Source organism: Lissotriton helveticus, chromosome 12, assembly GCF_964261635.1.
Source record: "Lissotriton helveticus chromosome 12, aLisHel1.1, whole genome shotgun sequence".
In the NCBI taxonomy this organism is placed as follows: domain Eukaryota; kingdom Metazoa; phylum Chordata; class Amphibia; order Caudata; family Salamandridae; genus Lissotriton; species Lissotriton helveticus.
The window spans coordinates 567,479,035-567,499,505 of record NC_136073.1 but is presented as its reverse complement, the minus strand read 5'-3'; the positions used below and the strand labels follow the sequence as shown (position 1 = coordinate 567,499,505).

General features: G+C 47.5%; 1 long non-coding RNA gene across 1 annotated transcript in view; it reads left to right on the top strand.

Moving 5' to 3' along the window:
* The window catches only part of LOC144798613 (uncharacterized), a 45,036-nt gene extending 35,447 nt beyond the window's left edge, over positions 1 to 9,589 (top strand). Inside the window, exon 3 of the long non-coding RNA XR_013603580.1 lies at positions 9,529 to 9,589. This is a non-coding gene — a long non-coding RNA (uncharacterized LOC144798613). The remainder of the gene's footprint in view (positions 1 to 9,528) is intronic.
* The last annotated feature ends 10,882 nt before the right edge of the window (positions 9,590 to 20,471 follow it).

The following is a 20,471-nucleotide window of genomic DNA, read 5'->3' as shown; positions in this document are numbered from 1 at the left end:
CCACTGAAGTCTGACTATCGAGGTCTTTGATTATCATTCTTGTATCAAACAAAAGTTCATACGGAGTGATTCCACCCAGAGAATGTCTTGGCAGATTATTAAGACTACGTAGGACACTTATTAGATGTTTGACCCACCCATCGCCCGAACCTAATACCCTCGCTGTTATAGATTGCTTTAAGTCACGGTTTTTTCTCTCCACTACTGCATTTCCCTCAGGATGGAATGGACTAGAGTACCGCAATGCAATGCCCAAGCTGGCCATGGCCTCCTTGTAAGCTCGAGAGCTAAACGCAGGACCTTGGTCAGAATGAAGCATGCCAATTGCGTATGTGCCGATAAAGACTCGTAAATCTTTTATAACAGTTCTGGCGTCAGCCGAGCGCTGGGGCCACATCCAAATGAATCTCGTGCAGGAATCCACTGCGTCCATGATATATTTATAGTTGCCATCCCTTTGTAAGGGACCACAGTGGTCCAGGTAAACACATGCCAATGGTTTATCTGAGATTAGAAGGGGCGTCTGTGCAGGTCGTTTCACTGTTGATACCTTCATTTTTTGGCATATTTCACATTCTAAAACATAGTTTCTAGTCTGTTTTCTCATGCGTGGCCACCAATATCTCTGTTTTAATAACGATACTGTGGCGTAAACACCAGCATGTGCAGAAGCGAGCCCTTCATATGCCGCTAAAATTAGTCCTAACCTATGTTCCATGTTTGGAATTGCCCTATCCCCCACTCCAGGGATTACAGCAAAAGGAACATTATTTGCATCAGTTTTGTATGAGTACTTTACTGGAAAGCCTTTCGGGAGTGTCTTACCACGGTTTTTTACTGAAGCACCGACAGCTTGCATTATCTCGCTGTCTATTTTTGTTTTTGACCGGGTAATGGCAGCTACGGAAGCCGTTTGCACAGTTGCCTTTGCGGCCTCATCAGCCAATGAATTCCCTGCAACGTGAACGCCATCACGTTGATGACTCAGTGTATGTATCACGTGAGTCTTTTGTAGTTCTTTCTGTAAAAGAACTACTTGTTCCCAAAGCATTTTATGCTTGATTGTGCCACCTTTTGCATCTTTGAAACCGTTTTGATCCCAGTTCTGCAAGTATTCATTGTAAGACTGGACGCAATAATATGAATCGCACACTATTAGTGTGGGGAATTCGCGATCGGTATTTATAAGCGCCATCTTAAAAGCCTGTAGTTCAGCTCGCTGAGCTGTACAGTCTCCCAGTGATTGAGTTTTAGTGACCAGGGGTCTAAATTTTACTTCGTGCCAACGACCTTTAACAATCGCGCACGCAGCACTATATGCTTGTTTACCCCTAACTGCGGGTTGTACTGAACCGTCTGTATATATTAGACAGCCGTAATGTTCTAGAGGCATGATCTCAGTCGGCAGAGGACATTCATATTCGTATTGGAGAAACTCTTGCGTTTTTAAGTTAGGATCAAATTTGTATACTACGTCTGATGCAGCAAGAGAATTAACCCATTGTATCCATCTTGGATGTAAAGCTTTAGCATTCAGAATGCTGGCTCTTGTTACTGCCTCTAGGGCAGGTACCGGTGTAACGATTATTATACGTTTACCTTGTGCGAGGGCTCTTTCTTTTGCTACAGCAGTTTGGACCGCAGTCAGAATTTTTTCAGTAGAACTGAATTTCATTTTAGCTTGTGTGTACATGTGTGATTTATAAGCTATTGGTACCGTTTCTCCCTCATCAGAGGTCAGGTACGTAAATCCACATCTTCCTGGGATGACTGGGATTACAAGGTTGCGTTCGTTTGCGCGTGTTTGCAGTTTTGTTTTGGTTAACATATCTGTTTGTATTGATCGTAAAATATTTGTGTGTTTCTGTGTCCAATTAATTGGTTTGAAATCAGGTTTTATTAATTTGTAGAGGGGTTTAACCCTCTCTGTGTAGTTTAGAATGTAAGTTCTTCCGAAATTCAGGAAACCTAGAATTGATTGTAAGTTTTTCAGCGTTTTTGGAGCTTGGAGTACTGCACACTTCTCTAAGAAGTTGTCTGCTAGGCTTTTGCCTTTACTTGATGACTCATATCCTAAAAATAGGACAGTGAGGTGGGCAATTCGTGATTTTTTAAAGTTGAATTTGTACCCTTCAGATGCGTACCCAAGTATAATGGTGTTCACTCTTTTCAAGTGTGTCTCCAGGTCATCGTCTGTAAGATAGAAGTCATCGACATAAGATGATGCCTCATCATCATACATTTGTAGTAATTCTGTTAACCTGGCTGAAAATAATCCTGGGCTGTTCTTGAATCCCTGGGGGAGACAACAAAATTGCCTCTGGGCCCCCATACTGGAGAAAGCGGTCAAATACCTGCTTTCTGGTGCAATGTTTTGACAGAAGAAACCATTTGAAATATCTAATGTCGTTTTATATTTTTTGCGCACAATGTTATTCATTAGTGCTGCACTGTGTGAGTTTTGCACTGCAAATGTTTTGCAACATGAGTTTAGGTGTCTGTAATCCAAAACTAGACGATATGAATCATCTGGTTTGGAGACAGGAAACAAAGGGTTGTTCATTTGTGAGGTGCATGTTTCAATCACCCCCTGGTATTCAAGTTGATCTAAGATCTCCCTGACTTGTTTTTTAGCTTACTGCTTAACAGGATACTGCCTCTGTGCAGTAGGTTGATTTTTTAACTGAATTTTATGGTGAGGAGAATCCTCATCCCATCCTACATGATTTTTATATAATGCAGGGGCTTGGGCCACTGCCCATTTTCTAGCATATGTGTATTTTTTATGAATTGGAATGTGATTTGAGAAGGCAGGCATAATCATTTCTTCGCCATGTGGGCACTCCCTGACAAACTCTGGTGGCCAGTCTTTCTCTGCTAGAAGGATATCATAGCCTTTAGATAGATTCTCCCAAAGGAGACCTCTTATTTTCCTAGTTTTGTCCCCTTCTATACGTAATGTTATTTCATATAATTTATGGGGTACACTAACTCTGGTGTCCGCAGTTTCCACCTGAATGTATTCATTCGTGTCCACTGTCTCCAGAAGATTCATCAGGATCTTGCGAGCTATGGTCACTTCTGTTGCGCTGTCTAGCATTGTCTGGGCCCATTCTCCATTCTTGAGTTGTGTCCTCAGAATCCTCGGCATGTTTTATTTTAATACTAGCTACCTTCTTTTTGGGAAATTTTACTTTGATGAGCAGGTTCCTTGTCTTTGGACTTGACGCTCTCTTCTTTATGTTCTGACCGTCCTCTTCTTTCCGATTTCTGTGAGGAAGTCTGAAAAGATCGAGAGGGACGTGTATCATTATCTTGATATCGGTCAGGTTTTCTTAAATTGTCCCTATCTCTAAGGTTGTATCTTTTTTCAGAGGGCTCCCGTTGTGGAGACCTGTCCCCTCGTCCTGGAGATCTATTTCTCCGTTGGGGAGACCTTCCTCTGGACTGAAACAGTTTTTCTCTGGGAGTGGTTTGTTTATTACCCTCCCACTTCTTTTTTGGAGTAATGAGATTATTCTTAATAAAGGTTTTTTCAGGATTTTCAGTTAGTTGTGGTTTTAGTGGTTTCCCACCCAAATCTCTACCTAATTCTTCATAGCACTTTTCAATTATTCTGGCACGTTCAAAAGGTTGGTCTGCTATTTCTGTTTCTTTTAATTTTTGGCAGATCGCCACAGATGCTGCTTCTCCTTTTATGTTGGCTAGTAGTATAGCCGAGACTTGCTTAAACTCTTTCAGTAATTTCATACCTAGATTTAAAGCAGGCTCCGGACCGTATTCATGTTGAATCTGTCTTAGTACGTCTGGTATAACCGCCATAGACGGAACACCATGTGTTTTTGTGTATATTGAAGCAAAGACTGTTCCCCAAGTGTCACAGTCCTCCACATGTGGTGCGATCCGCATTGGTAGACAGATTGTTAGAATTCTGTGTTTTTCATGAGGTGTACTATCAGGAAATACTGCCTCTATTTGAGTAATTTTTTGAGCTAACCAGAACGGAATTTGTTCCCGTTTTGCGGGTAATTTGACAATGACTGATTGTATAGTCTGTGGTGTAATTTTATTTGTGTTCCCCTGGTGAGGGGTGTGCTGTGGAATTTTTATTGCTGGCTGGACTGTTAAAGTCTGCATGACATATTGGACCAATTGTCTATGTATTTTAATTAATTGTTTTAGCTGAACTAAAAGTTCTCTGTCTGACATTTCTTCAATGTCAGGATGTGGTGTATAGCTGGCTAGAACCGGCCATGTGGCTCCTGGTCTACCTAGTGGACCGAGCCTGGTAATGTGAGTTTGATGTTTTAGGGCGCCATTAAACCAGAGCTGATGCTCCTGGTAAGTTAGTGGAATTTCAACGTCCTCGAAAGGAACGTATTCCGCTGGGTGTTCCTCTGCTTTGTAGTAGTGGAACTCGTGTGTTACAGCATTTGCTGCTGGAATAGTTATCCATGAATAGAATACCTCTGTCTGCCGATCTTCATGTGCCTCTATTACAAATATAACTGTACCACCGCTTCATGATACTCCATTGTTTATAAGTTTGTAAGTTACACTCTTTCTTACATTTACCGGGACGATTTTTGCATCCGGGTCATTTTGTTGAAGAGCTGTGTCGTTTAACAACAGTTGAGCTGCCAAGGCTGCTCTCTCCCTTTCGTCATCACTTTTCATAATTTTTGCTGACAGAAAGTTTGCAGAGCAAGTTTCAAGGAAACAAAGATTAGGTGCACAATATTTTGGAACACTGTATCCTTCAACGTTGACTAAACCAAAAACTAATTCATAGGATTCTCCTCCAACGAAGTTTTGGCGGATATTATCCTTTCACCCACTCCAGACGTCTATTGGAGTTTTTATGGGAAAAAGGGGTCTGTGTGAAAAGCACGACTGAGTTACTCTAGTATCTAGCGTTAAATTAACACCTTACCAAACGTTGGGCGCCATGTAGTGTAGTTCCTATATTCCCATATAAGGGCGATAACGGACATCCCTGCCTTGGCCCCCTGGTTAGGGCAAATGGTTCTGACATCTGCCCATTTACCCTCACTCTCGCCGTCGGGTTAGTGTACATTACTTGGATTTGTCTAATAAAATTGGGACTTAGCCCTATCCGGGATAGCAGGGCAAATAGGAATTTCCATTCCAACGAGTCGAATGCCTTTGTAGCGTCTAGTGATGCCGCTACCGCCCGAACATGGGCCGCTAAGTAGTGCAACAGGCCAAATATCACTCTCAGATTATGCGCTGTCGACCTACCTGGTATAAATCCGGATTGGTCTGGAAGGACAATTTGCGGAAGCATTGGCTGTAATCTGTTGGCCAGAAGTTTGGCATAAATTTTGGCGTCCAGGTTGATCAAAGATAGTGGCCTATAAGAGTCTGGTTTAGTGGGATCTTTATCAGGCTTAGTAACGTTATGATTGTGGTCTCTCTTAGGGTAGGGGGGAGTACACCCATTTCCCAAGCCTCCATGTAAACCTGAAGTAGACGGGGAGCAATTATATCCACATATTCCTTATAAAAGGCCGCAGTGAGTCCATCTGCCCCCGGTGATTTATCAGCCGGCATGCCAGATATGACCTGGCTCACATCTTCTATCGTTATTGGTAGGTCCATATATTCCCTCGTCCCATTATTGAACCACGCCAGCACAATGGAATCCAAATAGTCGGTAATATCCGAAAGTGGTGCGTCAGTGTGAGAGGTGTATAATGACTGGTAATATTTGGCCATTGTCTCAAGAATGTCCTGTGGATTTCTGACTACCTCATCCGCCTCTGTATACAATTTGTTGATGTACTCGGAGCCCCTTGGGGCACGGAGCAAGTTGGCCAGTATCTTCCCAGCCCGGTCTCCTTCTCCATATCACCTAGCATGAGCATATTTGTACAAGTATGCCATTTCCCTCTCTGTCTCCTCTTGATATTCAGTTAACTTTAACCTGAGTTGAGCCTTGGTAGCATTAGTCGGATTCACCCTATTATCCCTTTCCAGGTTTTGAATATCTCGCTCAAGGGTTCGCAAGGTATGCCGTATAGCCCTCAGTGCTCCCATTTTCAATGCCATACAATGTCCCCCAGTAACTACCTTGAAGGCCTCCCACAGAGTCCCAGGGGATTCCACAGACCCTTCATTTAGTTCAAAGTAGTCGACCAGTATCTCTCTAAGTTCTTCACAGAAAACCTGGTCCAGTAATGCTTTAGACGGGAATCTCCAACTAAATGGTTGTATGTACTGTGGTGGGATCTGCACATTGATCTGGGTAGGTGCATGGTCAGAAAATGTGCGTGGATGGTGCTTAGCTTCCGTAACCCAATTGTGCAGGTCCCTAGATAGCAACCAATAGTCCAGTCTGGACCAGGCGTTCCTATGTTGTGTCACGCAAGTGCCCTCTCTTGCCTTCGGGTGAAGAGATCTCCATGTATCCACTAAGTGTAGGTCTTTAACTATGTCCAACAACATTGCTGCTGCCTTAGGATGATGCTCACGCGACGCACCCTGTCTATCTGCCATGGGCGATAGCACTACATTAAAATCGCCCCCCCATAATACTGCCACTTTCCCCAGTGACTGGATGTTCTGCCAGACAGTTTGGAAGAAGGCTGGGCTATCAACGTTAGGACCATAGGTATTCACTATTACAACTGGAGTGTTACATAGCCACCCCTGTAGCAAGATATATCTACCGTCTTTATCAAGCAGCGAGCGGTGTGTCTTCCAATGTAGGCCTCTACATATTAATATCGCCACCCCCCTTGAATAATTCGAGTACTTAGCCTCCACCACCTCTCCCCATCTACTGTGCCTGATCATGTTTGTGGTTGCAGACTTTAGGTGCGTCTCCTGAAGCAGGCATATGTCTACCCCGTGTCTAAATAAGTAAGAGTGGATCAGTCTGACCTTTCTCCTGTCATTCAAGCCCCTAATATTCCATGAGAGGCATGTGATGCTCGTCATAATCTCTGCAGAGTCGCGGTACGTGTGTGTCCCTCTTGCCTGTTCCTTGCTTTCACGGTGAATGTATCAAACAGGAAGATATCGGTAGCTTGCAGCACAGGAATGCCATACCTCTGGTCCAGCAACATGCATGCACCCGTGCAATCCAGGTGGGAACTACTTTTTACCACTAACATGTGACATGACAGATTAGGGGAAACAAACAAACCCTCATCCCACCCTCCTCCCACACCAACCCCCTAAACAGGCTGTGAGCCACCCACCCTCTCCCCCATGAACCATAACCATACAATCCACAGTGTGGAGCATAAGGGAATCATCCCATTTGGTAGCGTGAGGTCACTGGCATAACTCCCCCACTCTTTTGGTAGGGTGGCCGAGAATATTATACGTTCCCCCAGCCCAAGAAAGCAGTTACATTTATTACGTCAATACAGCCCAGTAACAGATCTTAACCATACATCTGGGGGCTATGAGGCGCTTACGCCCCCAATTTTATAGGTCAACCAATACTACAATCAGAGCAGCTACAACAGTATCGTTCACAATGGCGTGCACTTATCTGTGTTTCCAACGTCTGTGTCCCAGGTCCTTAATCATTGTCACTCATATTTTTATTGGATTGTGAGTCCTTTCCTGCCCCTGTCAGTTTATGGTCTTTTGCCATTTGTTTCTCATAGGCAAGAGCAGCTTTGGCGTCCGTAAAGTAAGTAGGCTTCACGTGGGCCTGGATTCTGAGCTTGGTGGGATAGATTAAGGCGTATCTAGTCCCGATCTGCTGAAATATTTTTTTCGCGGGAAGAAATTCCCTGCGGGCCGCCTGAACCTGCAAGGTAAAGTCCGGGTATAGGGCTATTTGATTACCTTTATATTGTATATCTCCTTTTTCTCGTGCTAGTCGTTAGATCTTGTCTCTGTCTCTATAAGTGAGGACCCTGGCAATGATCGGTCTTGCTGGCACCCCTGGCTTTGGTCTAGGGCCCAACGAGCGGAGTGCCCGTTCAATTAAAAACATGCCAGAAAGGTCAGGTCCAAAAAGTTCTTTCATCATCTCTTCTATGTACCTCTCCATATTTGGAATGTCCGTTGACTCAGCTATTCCCCTGATTCGTACGTTGTTCCTCCTCGATCTGGCTTCCAAATCCTTGCTCTTTTGTCTTATTAACTGCAGGGCTCCATCCATTCCGCGCAGTTTCTTATCCATGTCCGTTCGTCCTTCCTCCATTTCCGTGACCCTAGTGTCCAGGACAGAAATGCGGCCTTCCTGTTTTTCAACCCTTTCCGTTATCCTGTCCATCCTTTCCGCAAGTGAATCCATCTTAGAGTCTATCCCCTGCAGGCAAGACTTTAGGGGCCAGATGTAGGTAGCCCAATACCGGTCGGTAACGGCCGAAAATCTGTATTTTCGGCCGTTACCGACCGGTATTGAGCATTTGGGATGTAGGAGACCGAAAATCGTCCGATTCGGTAAATTTACCGAATCGGTAAAGTTACCGAATCGGTAAACATTCCGAATCGGATAATTTACCGAATCGGTAAATTTACCGAATCGCAACGGTTTGCGAATCAGTAAATTTACCGAATCTGTATATTTACAGAATCGGTAAATTTACCGAATCGGTAAAATACCGAATCGGTAAATAAGAAGTGGTCAAATTGAATATTGAGATGTAGGTAAGCTCTTAAATACCGAATTTGCTTCAAATTCGGTATTTAAGAGTCGGTATTTACCATGGATTGAAATCAGATGGTAACCAGGTACAACCTATAAAAATGGGCCCAAAATGCAATTCTCCTTGCACAATGGCAGCATTTTATGTAATTGCAAGATGGCTACGGCTACAGGAGGAAGGATAGAGGGAATGGCAGAGACAGGAGCAGGTCTATAGGCAGAGGATCACCTTGTTCATGCTCACAGAGGCAGAGATACTCCTTAGGTACCAGATTGGACCTCATCAGGGGCCTCCAACCACTGTTGGAGAACACTACCCCAAGGGCACACGCTATTCCACCCCACGTGCAGGTGCTGTGCAGCCTACACCTGCTTGCGTCTGGGAGCTACCAGAGTGTGGTTGCTGCGGTAGGTGGGGTGACCCAGAGCAGCCTGCCAAGGTTTTTCCACAAATTCCTTGACGCCATGTTACAGAGGATGGACCATTATATATCTTTTCCTGCAACCCATGCAGAACTGGTCCAAACAAAATCGGACTTTTACCAGATGGCGCGATTCCCCAATATCATTGGGTGCATTGATGTCACGCACATTCCCATTTGTCGCCCTGCTGCCACCGAATATATATACAGGAATAGGAAGTCCACCCACACCATCAATGTGCAGGTGATTTGCAATGCCAAGTACGCCATCACTGACCTTGTGACAAAATTCCCTGGGAGTACCCATGACTCCTATATATTTCAAAACAGCGGTATCTATGCACGGCTGACTGCAGTGGAATTTGGTGAAGGATACCTCCTAGGTAAGACACAGTGTGCGACCCCTTGAACACCTATTGCAGTAAGAAGTACATGTATGCATGTGAGTAATGTATTCCCATTTTCCTTTAGGAGACAGTGCATATGCCCTCCGCTCGTTCATACTCACCCCCTACCTCAACCCCTCAACACCCAGCCAAAGGAGAAATAACCGGGCCCACAAGAGCACCAGAAATGTCTTGGAGCGTACCTTTGGTATCTGGAAAAGCAGGTTCCGGTGCCTGCACAAAAATGGAGGTGCACAGCAGTATACCCCCATCAACTGCTGTAAGATCATTGCTGCCTGTGCTATGTTGCACAACCTTGCTGTGAAGAAGGGTACTGAGGTGGAGTTGTCAGACTATGAGGATCATGACGACGAGATTGCTGTGCCTGAACCACAACCTGCTGGAGTGTCAACACCAAGTGATGGCAGTTACAGACGTGAGGAGATTACGCGCAACTATTTCTGAGTAAGTAATGAGACACAGACAGGTTGTGTATGCAACCAACGTATTTTAATGGTGCCACACCGTTCAAGCACTTAAGTGCAACAAACTAAACATTATACTTTTGGGGACTGTATGGCCCGGGTTACTTCACCCATGACCGGTAATGTCACTTGTGCCCGCGGTTCCCTGAGCCACTAGGATGTTCTTCGCTTTGTTCAGCGTGCCCTGCAGCCTCAGCTTGGCGCCTGGTACTCCTCCGTGTCTCCACAATAGTGCTTGATAGGCTGCTCCGGCTACTAGTGTCTTCAGCCTCTGCCACGTCCAGGGCAGGATTCTGTGCTGTGTGTGAAATCAACATTGCCTCTAGTGCACTTGTCATTCTGGCCATGCCCCTGGTGACCTCAGCTGTATTCTGTGTCAACGCCTCCTGCATATGTATGCCCCTCCTGCATAGCAGGGATGTGGCAGTGGCTAAGCGATTGATGGCGGTATTGTGGGCACGGGCATCCCTGCGCCTTGTGTGTGACAGACTGTCAAGTTTTGAGCATAGCTGCATAATTGAGTTGCTCATCTGCTGCATCCCTGCTGCAATGTCAGTATTTTATTTTGCAACCTCATTATTTGCCTCCACAATGTCTCTCATGCCTTTCCCCATGTCTCCTATTTGCACATTCAGGGCTCTGAATTGGCGTTGGCAGGCTTGGATGGATTTGCCCTGCATCCTTTGAATGTGCACCATGCTGCCCTCCAGCCCACGGAACACAGTGCCATCACCACGTCCACCTGCCCTGCTGGGTCTGCGTTGTCTCCTGCGAGCTGTGACTGTCTCATTTGTGGACTGCAGTGCTGCTGAACTCGCATCTACGGTGACTTGAGGCTCCCCCTCACCCTCTGCTGCCTCCATTACTGGTAGTGGGGCCACGACACGCCTCCTGGTTGGTGGGGTTGCAGGAGTGGACTGGAGCAGTGTTGGTGAAGTTTCTGGTGAGAATCCCAAGGAAGGGGATTGGGAGAGCTGTGGGGAGTGCAGCAACACTGGGGTATGAACATTGTCATCTTCATGGGAGATGCCTGTCGTGTCACCTTCCTCCTGCGAGGCTTGCACTTGGCTTGGACCTGCTTCCTCACTCTCCTCCCTCGTTGGTGCAGTCCCTTCTGTGTTAGTGGGTCGACTACCTGATTTAGCCCCTAGTTATGAAACAGCGTATATCAACTGAGTGCTACTGTGTCACAGTCACTACAATAAATGCTTTACACATTTAACTTTCATTTATCTGCATTACTTTCACTAACTTGCTGATGTCTGCGCAGTTACACATGGTCTTACATTTGCTGACTACATTTCCCATAATGCATTGCTCCTGTGTAGTGATAGCAGTACTGGACTGGGGTTTGCTTGTCCACAAAGGGTAAAGGGAAGCAGGTTGGTATGGGGTGTAAAGCAGCGCATGCGTCTTACCTTTTTTTGTTGCAGCTCTGGCTGAGCTGTCCACATCTCCCAGTCCACAGACGCTGTCTGCCTCAATGGATGAGGCCACCAACTCCTCAAGGTCAGTCAGGGGGGGGCGCTGGGTTCCTGCCTCCACCGGTTAGGCCAGCCTGCTTGTGGATTTCAGCCATTTTTTTCTTGGTGAGGCTCCTGAGGTCATAGAATCTTTTTTTGAGATCCTCAGTATTCCTGGGTGTGACTCCCACAGCATTCACCTTTTCAACAATAGCCAGCCAGATTTTTCGTTTGGCAGACTCAGGAACAGTGAGGGAGTGCCTGCCAAAAAGTTTGATGTGCACTCTCACTACCTCCTCCACAAGTACCTGCAGCTCCATGCTGCTGAACTTTATTTTCCTCTTTCTGTCTGCCTTCTGGCTTTCACTGCTGCTTTCCATTTTTCAGTTGGTAAAGTTTCAAAAAAACTCTCCCTGCTGCTCTGTGTCTCTGCTCAGCTCTGACTGCCTCTCCAGAACCTTCTAATTAGTTGCAGCTGCCTGGGTAGCCACTTCCTGGTAGGGAGGGGGAGGGTGGTAGCACCTGATTGGCTGTTTTCTTAAGTTTCACTTTTGCTTGCTTTCTGATTCGGATTTTACCGATTCGGTATTTACCGATTCGGTATTTACCGAATCGGTATTTCCCATTCATTCCTATGGGCCTTTTGGCCCATAGGAATGAATGGGAAATACCGATCCGGTAAGTATCGATTCGGTAAATACAGAATCGGTAAATTCCGAAAGTCCGATTCCGAATTTTACAGAATCGGTAAAACATACCGATTTTTTATCTACATCTCATTTACCGATTCATGAATACCGAATCGGTAAAATTCGGTATTTAAGAATCAGTAAATGAGATTTACCTACATCTGGCCCTTGATCTTTAAACATTTCCCTGATGTCATCAGCAGGTGGGTGGTCCGCAGCGCTGTCTCCCGGCTGTTCTTGATTCCCAGTGTCACTATCCGCGGCTTTATTCGCTTTTTTATCGAAGTTGATTTTCGGTTGGCGCATTTCAGGTTTTCCCATAGTAGCGGTCAGCACTCGCTGTGGCACAGGTTGTAAGTGAATATCAGCCCGACTCTTCCTCCGCGAGAGCGTGTACAGTGTGTTCAATAACGAAGCAAAGAAAGAAAAAAGCCCCTGCCCACATACGCACTCTGCCTCAGACTGTGTGGATCGCCCTCTGCCACTGGACTCCTAGGCTCCTATATGTGATGCATCCAATATGCTTCCTACGCACCATTGAATGTCTCTGCACAGCATCTGCTTGTGCCTCCAGTCGTAATCATGTGGAGGATGCGCGCAGTCCAATGCCTATATGACTCAGTCTAAGTTGTCAGTGCACTTGGTCACAACTTTCCGGCCAGGACGTGTAATCTCCCAACCTCTGCAGTCAGTATGCCCAGGGCCCATCCCTCCAGCCCCATACACTGGCCTACACGCTGCTCTGATGCACTGTAGTGGCGCCTGGGAAGGACTCCTCCAATCATGCAGCATTCTGCGTTACAATTAGCCCAATGCACAACGTGCAACACCCCCCCGCTGGGCAGGGACACCTCTGCCTCGCCAAGTCCTGTGGGACTCTTGGGCGCCGCTGTCCGCACAGACAGTCAGGTAGCATTAGAGGAGGGTGATTTGGCTACCAGTGAGTGATGTATGCACAATCCAATGGTGCAGCTAAACACTGAGGGCCTTGTCACCTCCCGGATAGTACCAGGTCTAATGGATGACCAGTAAACACAATTAGTCACTTCCAAAGTGTACAATTCAAAAGCGAGCCCTCCAGCTTCACATCAGGTGTCCAGTCGCCTACCTTCTCATAGCGCCTTATTACCCCAAAATGGTGGCCGCATAGGCCTCTGAGGCCTCCTTTTCTCCACAGCTCCAAGTAGCCGGCAAGTATCACGCACTTCCCTTTGGCACAGGCCAGCCCCGCAGGACGCGGTCCGCTCTGCCGCACCTCCGGTATTTTTCACCTGTCCCCCGCAGCAGCACTCAAGGTCCGTCTGTCCCGCCGGGGCTCTCAGCAGCGTTGTGGCCGCCGATGGATGCGCAGTTCTTCTCGCGCACCACCTGGGCGCATACCAGCTCTTTCCGCCTCCTGGCTTCAGGACACCGGGGGGTCTGATCACCCGCCGCCGCCCCTCTCACACCGGACCTGCGGCCCTGCGAACTGGACCGCCGGTGCCCCAAGTCTGCGCCTCGGTTGCAGTGCTCAATCTAGGTCTCGGCGTCTGTCGGAGGGAACACAGGTAGGCCTCCAAGGCGGCAATACAATTTTACACGGAGTTCCGCTCCTTCCATCATCGAAAATCCCGTCGCTTCTCGCCATGCTGTTAGGAGAGATTTATCTTCCTCTGTGATCCGGGGTCCAACATACCATGTACGGATTACTGAAGGATATATATTTCTCAGCCAGCGGAGCCGCTCTAGTATGCGAGCATTCCGCAGCACAGCTCGGCCACGCCCCCGGGATTTAAAGTATATCTGAGAAAGTCACAGGTTCTTAACCTATCCTCCCCCCAGGCACTTGAAGAGCTCTAAAGATAGAGATTCCCTCTGCAATGGGCTAACTTACCTGGGTATCCTTCTGGTTCCAACTCTATCTAGGACACTGTGGCTGAATTACTCGGCTCTGGTGGAACAAACAATGAAGGCCCTGGACGGGTGGTCGAGACTAAAGCTGGCCTGGTTTGGGCTTATAGCAGCGGTAAAGATGGCGGTGCTACTGTGGATTCTATATATCTTCCAGACACTTCCTCTGGTCCTCCCTCCGAAAGTTATGCACACTATACAACTAGCAATCAACACATTTTTCTGGGGAAGGAAGAAGGCGTGATTACCTCAGTCCCAAATGATGCAGTCTAAGCAGGAAGGAGGAGTGGGCCTTCCATTGGTGCACAGATATCTACAAGCCTCCCACCTCCGCTCTATTGTAGAGAGGAACCGTCCGCTCTCCAAAAAGCACTAGACCTTTATGGATCAGGCAGTAGCTGGAGCAAATATATGGAGGGAGGCTTGGCTCCTGTGTAAACTGAGGGCCTGGGGACTCTACTCTTCCCCAGTTATGGCTGCGATGCTAAAAGTATGGGATGCCATGGCACTAAAAAGTAGCCTGACGACATTACCCTCCCCGATGTCCCCGATAGTGGACAACCCATACTTCCCTCCAGGCTGACAATCCGAGGCCTTTCAGAGATGGAGAGAAGCAGGGTGTAAGAGGGTAGGTCCGCTGTTTGATTTAGATGGTATAATCCCCTATGAACAATTGAGATTAGATTATAACCTACCCAAATCCGATGATTGCCACTATCTACAACGTAGGCACTGGGTCGCTTCCCCCGACCAACTAGTGAAGGCTTCTCAGCAGCTCACTCCCTTTGAGAAATTGATAATATGCAAAAAAGATGATAAACACCTGATCTCAGAGTTCTACACTGTGCTCGCCACTGAGAGAAAGGGGAGGCGTACAAAGGGTCAATTGCGTTGGGAGGACGAGCTGGGAAGGGCCCTATCAAACAAAGAATTGGAGAACATCTACTACAGAGCGAACAATACAGCACATAGCAGCGTAGGGGCTAAATCAGCATACAAAGTCACATCATATTGGTATCTTACACCGGCCCGCACTCACAGCTGGGACAAAAATCACACTGGGAAATGTTGGGGAGGATGTGGCCTCTCAGGTTCTTTGGTGCATTTACTCTGGCATTGCCCAAAGCTGAGGCACTTCTTAGGAGGGGGTGTTAAACGAGCTCGACAAAGCCTTTGATACAGAGATCCACGCCTCCCGGCATACACACTATTGGGGCTATCAAATGCGCTGACATTTACCCTATGCTCCGTGAGGTCTAGGCAGATGGCACTAGCATTACTGGCAGCACGACAAATAATCCTTGCACAATGGGGCTCCCCCAAATGTAGCCTGTGGCTGACTCTCGTCATGGAACATCTCTCACTGGTTCAGGACCAAAAGGCCGAAACCTATACAGAATTGTAGGCCCCTTTCATCCGGCTCCTGTCAAAAGAGCTACGGGAGGTAACATGCTCCAAATGTCTACAAATACTGCACCTGATCCCTGAGGTAAAAGATGTAACGACGACCCTCATGTAGTGGCGCAGATTCTAAAAGAAGTCTGATGGTCCCTGATGTAAGGCAAGGTAATCTACAACCGGTGTAGGATCTTTTGAGGGTGGGAGGAAGGGGTTTTCTTTCCATTCTTCAATGTGTTGCTACTAGACTAGACTTTCCCTATTGTAGTTAGGTTTGTTCACACAATCCAGACACCGCTGCCAGCTCCCGGATTGTAGGCACTGAAGCCGTGTAAACCTGACTCGTTCATTGACTCCATGCTGCCGGCCAATGTGGTTGTAGGTGCACAGCTGAGTATTGCCTTAGGATTGTCGCTTAATACTAATAAAAATATTGGTTCCATAAAAATGGGGAGTCTTCAACCTGAATCGGGTCTGTTGGTATGTATGTCTGTGCAGCACATCGACAAAAACAATCTCAAACACTATAACATCATCGTTGTTATGCAATGTTAGTGCTTTGGCATTTCTGAATATACAGCAAAAATCCACTCACTCTTTTGAACAACCATCCATCCTAGCACCTTCACCGTCTGCTTCATTTGACATCATGATGGCTCCCGGCACCCAAGCCCCTAAGAGATCATCTGTGACTCTCTTCTAAAGTTCATAACTGTGTTGTAATTTGGCAGCGATCGGGGTTAGAATTTAGCTGAAGCCATCTTGTATTCGGCAGCCATCTTGTCTGCCATGTGCTCACCATGTGCTCTGTCCTTCCTTTCTGTCATTTGCTCTTGTACTCTGCCTAGAGACAGGCTATATTTAGGCTCTGCTACTCTGCACATGCGCAGAGGAGATTGTAACTGTTCACACATGTTCTAAGGGTATTTTTACTGTAATTAGTATACTGCTAAGCTCCACCCTATTGTTGACTGTGCATTTTTGTATGCCCTTTTATGTATGTAAACCTTCTGTTCTGTACTAGTACCGCTTCTTTTGAGCCACTGTGTGGGTATAAAAGGAGCATGTTTCTTCTGTTCAGTGTGCTACTTTATACACTACAGAAGGGTGTTGTGTGAATATAGTTCCACCTCTTGAGGTTAATAAAGAGCTCTGTTTTGTATTGCAGTTTCCATGCCAACTTCTTCCTATTGCTCTGAGGACTTTGTGCAGAGAAGAGCGAACCCCTAGCACTGGTAGGCCTAGCTGAGGCTCACCACGACAAATTGGCGCCCAACCAGTGGGGCTCATCGGCGACACGGATGCCCAAAGGAGTTGTCGAAACGAAGGATTGGAATCTCGCTGCGGATGATCGCTGCCTGAGGAGACCCGCGTCTTCGCAACCACTGCATTTTTCTCTCTTTCTGATCTGACCCTCCAGGTGGTGCCGGTCCTCGACTGAGATCTGTTCTGTTGATTCACCGTGCAGTGAGCATTTGGTCGATTCAAGAACTTGGCAGTTGGAATCTGGACGCCTACGATTGGTAGGGTCGTTGATACAACGCTTGCTGTGGTGTGGAATTTGTATTGGCCATTTTGGGATTTGTGAGTAGATGATATATAAATTACAATTGATATAGGCAGGTAATGAGGAGAATTTTCTCTGTTTTGAATAAAATTTGAATGGCACAACGTACAAGCGTACTTTAAGTGCTACTTTGTGTATAATACTTAGGCTGTCCGGAATTCAGTTAAAACCGACTGTGCACGACAATACCCTACTGAATGAAAATCAGCTGACCCGGTTTAAACCGAGTCTCACTGATTTTCATTGTTGTTGCGCCACTTGGCCACTTGATGGAGCCAAACAATACAAATCATTGGCCTGCCTGTGGTGTCTGGCACGGAGGTGTCAGGGGAAAACACTGCTTCTGAAAATGGGCAGTCGAGGTGTGAATGGCCCCAGGGTCAGAGTAACACCAGGCCCCCTGCCTGGCTCAGTGGGGGGAGAGGAGCTGGTGTGGTCTGCTGTCTTACTGCGGCCGGCCTCACCCGAGTACTTCACAGGTCTTTCAAAAGACCATTTACTTAACAAGGCTTTGTCAATAAAGTAGTGGGGGAGGGGCGCCGGAGAAAGAGGTGGCGCGCTCGTTTCTGGATTGTTAGTTCTCGCCTAGCACAGCCCTCCACTGCATTCCTTGATGGCGTTAAACCCTGACGTGTGTGGCCCTCTCTGCACCGACTACACATGCACAGTTTAGTCTATGCTTGCAAGAGTGCTCAAGTGTGGTCTTATACGCTTTTAAATCAGCTCTAAAGAATGCTTCTGAAATATGTAATGTCACAACAGTACCAGCTTGCATGTAATAGCTGTCTGAGAGTGTAAACACATTGACAAAGCAGCCTGCCGCGATGCCAGGGTGCATTTCTGTGGGTTTACTGTATAAAAATATGCGGTCTGAACCGGAGAAAACGGCATGGAAACATTATTAGGGCGCCTCCCGCCGCGCTACCTCTGACTTTCTGCATCTCATTTTCCTTTGACACCACAGAACAATATCCCTGCAGTACTAATCTTCTAAGACTCACACATGCCGTCTCAAAGCACCCCGGCTCTGCTTAAGATCCCCTCTGCTTTCTCCTAACCCCGGAGCCCCTTGTAGGCATCCCCACCACTTACACGGAATGACTCATTGCTGTGTCCCTATCAAACCCTCATTACACGCTCAGTAAATATAATACATGCTCACCTAGAAGTAAGTGCCTCTGGTTTTGCTCTGTGCATACCGTGGCCGTAGCCGGAACCACACTGCAGCATTGCTTTTGCCATATTGAGAGCTCATGTCACACTGTGTGCAAATCGGGGACTTTTACCGAGCTCGGGCAGATTTACTTCTTAGTCTTTGGTGCTGTTTTTCGTTTTCATTATTGCTGAGTTTCCTTTCACCTACTCAGACAACTGGGTCAGGTGCTCGTGCGTGGAAGACCCTGTGTAAGTTGAGCTGTGCCAGACAGTGACTCACGGCGCGCGTTAGATGCAATAAAAACAATATGCAAGCCCTTCCAATGAAGCTTTTCAGGGTGCTAATGAAAACACATGGTATTTGTCCAGGGCAGGTTCGTTGTGCCTTCGAGGTATGTGCAGTACTTAGTACTTCTGTTTTCCAAAAGCAAGGTCTCTCCAGTCTAAAGGTCGGAACAGTTTTAAAGATTAATGTTAACATATTTCTATTAACGGTTCATTAAAATAGCCTTTGATAGCAGAACCGTGTAATTATTGGTGGTTACCGTGTTTCATAAATCCTAGATTGACTGATATTTGTGAGGAGGTATCAGTCTTTTTAAGGCCCCTATTGTTCGTCATATAGATATTTTTGGGTGGCATGAGCAGGCACTGTACCGCGCCATGAGGTACCCCAATCTCCCTTTTGTGCACTGCTTGCTTGTTGTAAACCAGAGGTCCTCAGGTTTACAGTTAAAAAAAACCTTTCCTGTTCATGGGCAGCCAGACGTAAATTGACCCAGTGATAAGAACTTGGGGGCAGATTTACAATCCCCTTGCGCCACTTTTGCATCACCTTCCCCATGTTAAAAATGACACAAAAGTGGAGCACGGGCCTTGTAAATAAGCCCCTTGAAGTCTACGGCTCAATTTCCAGGTCTGTTTAACATTGAGATTATCTATCTCCAGTGTTGTATGCCTGATTTAGAACTTTAAAGGGTTGAGTCCTTGCTTTTATACACCAGAGAACACTAGCCCAAATGGCAGTTTTGAACCCATTTGAGCTCTGGGCATGAGGTCCATTTGTCGACAGACGTGTCTCGCAATTCTCCATCTTGGTGCATCAGTTTGCTGGACCTTTTGTTTGCTGGTCAATTATTCTGGTAATAGTCGGTGTCAGAGCTGCTTGAGGTTATCTTATTGTGTGCAGCAATTACTTAACGAGCTTGTTTCCACCCAGTGACTTCCTTTTATTGGCATGATGTATGCATCCGCTTGTCATATGGATTGTCTTAATAGAATTAAGAAACGCTTACATAGGGGGCGCTAGAGGGCGCCAGGCAAGATGGCCGCACATATGTGAGGCTCTGCCAAGACCGTTTAAAATCCTTCATTTATCCTGAGAATCCTGCTACTACGCCTTCCCAGCCCGACGGGAATTGACAGCTGCAGCAGTGCGGTGAGCGGTGAGGCGTCTTACTGCTGCCGAGCGGGACGCTGGCCGGCTTTTCTGGAGGAGCGGTGCTACGCCGCGGCCGGCTCTGGAGGTGGGCGATCCTGCAGCTTGAGGCCGGCGGCCGCCTCGCTGAATTGCGGTGCTCCCCTTGATCAGCGGGGACAGACGAGGTACCGGTGACGAGAGCCGGTGGCGGAGAGAGAGGGTCCCGACGAGGTGCAGGGGAGCGAGGACCTCGAGGCCCGGAGCTCGGCCCTGCTACGAGCGGTGAGTGAGGTGGGGCTCTACGCGAGCCCGGGGCTGCGGAGGTGGCCCTGGGCCGCACTAGGCCGCGCTGAGCAAGCCGCGACTGGCGTGGGCGCGGGCGGGGCGGCTGCTCTGGCTGAGAGGGATCTCGGGGAGCATTTTTGAACGCTGCTCACGAGTGGGGGGTCGCTGCCTGCATTACCGACTTCTGGCTGGGCTGCTGCACAAACTGGGAGAGAGGCCCTGGCCGGAGTGGATCGGCGCTTTGGATCTTCGGTAGGCGGCTGCATTTTGAAGGCGGCAGGGGGGGTCAGGCACATTCTGGCCTCACTGGTTCCTGTCAGTTGGAGGCCCTACACAGAGTGGAGTACTGGGGGACCACCTTTGAATTACAACTGCCGGGCTGGTTGGAGGACCTAGAGTCTCGAGATGGGCAGACCTGAACGAAACCAACCCAAGCTAACCTTTGATGCTAAAAAGACGGCGATGTCCTCCTCGCAGGGCCCTACAGACAATGACCCCCCCGGGGCGGTCGGTGGCACCCCTAACCTGGAAGCCACTTTGATGGCGATGCAAAAGACACTTCAACCCATAGAGGGCACCATGGAGTCGGTTAACCATAGGTTGGATCACATGGCGACGCAGTTTGACCGGCAAAATGAACGTATGGGCGAGGTGGAGCAGAGGGTGTCTGCCACTG